This window comes from Ascaphus truei, unplaced genomic scaffold, assembly GCF_040206685.1.
Source record: "Ascaphus truei isolate aAscTru1 unplaced genomic scaffold, aAscTru1.hap1 HAP1_SCAFFOLD_360, whole genome shotgun sequence".
In the NCBI taxonomy this organism is placed as follows: domain Eukaryota; kingdom Metazoa; phylum Chordata; class Amphibia; order Anura; family Ascaphidae; genus Ascaphus; species Ascaphus truei.
Window position 1 is genome coordinate 155883 of NW_027456618.1, and position 3802 is coordinate 159684.

Sequence of the window (3802 nt, forward strand, 5' to 3'; positions counted from 1 at the left end):
CTCTAGTAAAATCTATTTTCAAATTGAACACCAGCCAATGTAAGTCTACAGAAGCTGGTGCATGCTTATGAATTATTAGGTGTGAACTCAAAGGGGATATTACAGATGGCCATGGATTCAGACAAACTGAAATGTAAAAAAGCAAACATTTTAATCCTTGTGCTTTGATTAGTAGATTGTATACTAGTGGATGCAGCCGACTTTTAAGTGTGCTCTTCATAGCCTGGAGATGAGCGTTGTGCAGATAACTTGGTAAAAAAACGAAACTTAAAGTCAAACACATTGGGAGGCTAGTGTTCTTAGGCTGCATTTCTCATCCCTGTAGATGAGTCTAGTGATTTATTTATTTGGTTATACAGTAACGCCATTTATATAGCACCCTTATCCAGGGCGTTGTACATTAGTTAGTAAAACAAAGTTGTGGTTACATATAGTAATTAAGATGTCATTGTGGTGGGCAGGGGTGGGAACCTTATAGTCGGGCTATGGGTTAGATGCATTGTGAGCTTGCTTGTATAGCCTGGGTCCCCCTGGTCCCCTGTTTGTCCCCTTACCTTTCCATAGGAGTATAGCAGCAAGGGAACTACAAGTTCCAACAGTTTCAGGGGCTGCAGTCCACATGTTGCCAGGCAACCAATAGGACTGAGAGATTCTGACAGTTGGAATTCTGACAGTTAAGGGGACTGTTAGTTGGAGCCAGGGCAGGCAAGGGGAAGGGAGGGTCTGAGTGTTAGTGGCACTCAGACTAGGCTAGAAACTCCGCTTAGGTCCCAAATAGGTCCCAATCACGTGCGGGTGCTGCAGGGAAAGCCCCTTACATAGTGACGCTTACCCATTTTACTATAGTAACAAAACACACAAAACCCCAGCAAGCTCTTTTTGGGAACCCCTGAGCCCCCTATATATATATATATATATATATATATATATGTATATATATGTATATATATATATATATGTGTGTGTCAAAAACTATACAATAGTGTCAGGGACACAAGGAAGACGCCGTGTGGTGATCGCTGTCTGGGACCAGACCACCTTGTTGTTAGCAAAGACTCTTAAAGGTGAGACCCTCCTACCGGAGTCCACCCAACGCAGAGGCGGACACCATCGCTGAGTGCCACGTTCCTGGATCAGACCATTCCTCATTTGTAAGTCTGCCGCACAGAGTACTGGAGTCCTAGGCAGGTACCTCAACAAGTACACCAACAGTTCACTGGAGAGCGCTACTCCTTTCACTTTTGGATGGGCTGGACACTGGGAAAAGGACAACAGGGTATTGGTGCCTAGCACCCAAAGTACGTTTGGGACACTCACTGGTGGTACTGGGTGGGGTTCTCATTATACTGTGATGTGCTATGTTATGTTGCATAGTTGTTGTTATAAGTTACTGTTCAGTAAATGCTGTTATATATACACTTGTGTGCAATTACTGACTGTATTGTCTTGGGAGGGGCTATCCCACTGTGTGAGGATCCTTCCCAGGTGAAGGCGCTGTTAGTATATTCATTAAACACACCCCAGGCTCCCAGTGGCGGAGGATCAGGCCTCCTGTTTGCCGCGCAGGTAATAGCATTACACGTGGTCACCCTAGACAAAGGGGGAAAGGGGGCTACACTTGGTTAGTGTGCCGAGGTTGGGATCAGGTCTCTGGATTTAGTCTAGTCATTTGCATGGTGATGGGTCGGACGTTGGGGACAGGGGAGGCGATTGGTGATGTGGGTGACTTTGGACGGTTTTAGAGAGAGTTTAGGAAGGTTAGGGTAAAGTGAGGGTTGGGGAGATCATGTGCATTGGGTTGGGTGGGTGATGGAGGGGATGGGATATGAGGTTAATGGGGAGATGAAACATCAGACTCACTCACACAACAATAATGTATTGTTTTCACATATTGCCTTTCAACTTTTATTTTGGTCACCTGCTTCAGTGTGGAATTGTCATATAGCTATCGAATTGTAAATTAATTGTTAGAGGGTCTTTGCACACATTGTAGTGCAATGCATAAAATTATGAATATTTTCATTACAGCTTTTCTTTCATTGCTGAACTGTGAACACTGCATTCATCCCCACTTGATTTTAGAAAAAAATGCATATTCCCTTTCATTTGTTATAGATACCTTAAAAGCATATTATAGATGATCATTTAAACATCATATGATATAAGGGCTAAATATTTTAAACTGAATTTAAGATCCATATTTTAAATTGAATCATTTAACTGCAGGTGAAGAGGATAGGGTTACGATAAGGCAGAAATTCTTTTCTGAAATGTGTTTGTAAGCATGAATTTAAATGTAAAAAAGTGTAGTGATGATAAAGAGATTTGTGGTATCCCTTTTGTGATCGATGTAAATAGTCTTTCTTCTTATATTCACGGAACAGGAATGCTCAAGTAACCATTTGGTAGGATCTTAATGATTCATTGTAGTGTCCCGTAAATACAAATGTGTCAAAATAAGTGTGAAAGTCAGTTGATGGACTTTGAGAACAGCAAAATATATTAAAATGAGATGAGGTCAGTAACAGAGACATGGAAATAGAATGAGAGCAAATGTGTTTTTTTTACCTGATTGACAATACAAAAATAAAAACCAGTTGGGATTAAGAAACCCTGCACAAGAGTATGTGCAGGAACTAACATATGCTGATTATTGTAAATTACTTTTTTATAATGTAATCAAAACTCAACAGATCGTTTCATTTAGCGCTCCTAACAAAAGTGAATATGGCTCCAAATGAAGAATGTTTTATGCAGTGAAAATAGCAATAAGTATTACACAAAACGCAAAAATAATTATTTAATAATAAGTCTTATCAGTAGTGTACTAGCTTTAACTATGTCGATTTGTATAAATCAGTGATGTTATAAATCTAACACCATCCACTGCAAGCTTCCTTGGCAGTGTTTGGGGCACTTTCTGGGTACAAAATAAATGCAGAAAAATATGAAGCCCTAAATCTTGCATTACCCAAACATGAACCAAAATTACTAAAGCTTAACTTCAACTATAGATGGAAAGATAATTACATTAAATATCTGGGAATCCACCTAACCAAAAATTATCAATCCCAAAATTGGGAGGTGAACTGGCGCTTTCCAATATTAGACAATACTATTATGCTTGCCACCTGAAACAAATAATTTATTTGCACATCCCAGCTAAATCTTATTGTTGGGTGGATATAGAATCCGCATTCACGGATCCTTGCTAGCTGCCAGCCCTTCTTTGGATAAACAAAAATAGCAATTAAATGGGTGACAGATAGAGATACTTGGCAGTATCAACTTTACCATAAGTATCTGGCATACCACAAAATCTAAATATGGACTGAGAACCCCTCTATGATGGTGCCATTGTTCAACAACCCTGGATTTCCCTCAGGGATGGCATCTAAAGCATTTAATACTTAGAGGGAGAAGGGTGTCCTGGATTTTGGCAACCTGGTCTTGGAGGGTCAGATCATCAAATGTGAGGAATTCTGCCACAAATACGCACTCCCAAAAAGCGAACTCTTTAGATATCTTCAGGATTAGGCACTTTCTCCTTTATACCTATCTGTCACCGGTCTTCCCTCTCTCCACTGGAATCCTGCAGAAATAGGAAATTCCAGAGAGGGCTGATCACCACTATCAATAATGACCTGGAAACCTTGTCCCCTTCCCCAGACCATGAGTCTAAACGGAAATGGGATCTCCAAGTGGAAATAGACCAGGATGACTGGGAAGTGATTTGAGAGGCAACCTCAAAAACCTCAATATGTACAGTCACCAAAGAGAATATCTATCAAATTCTCTTTAG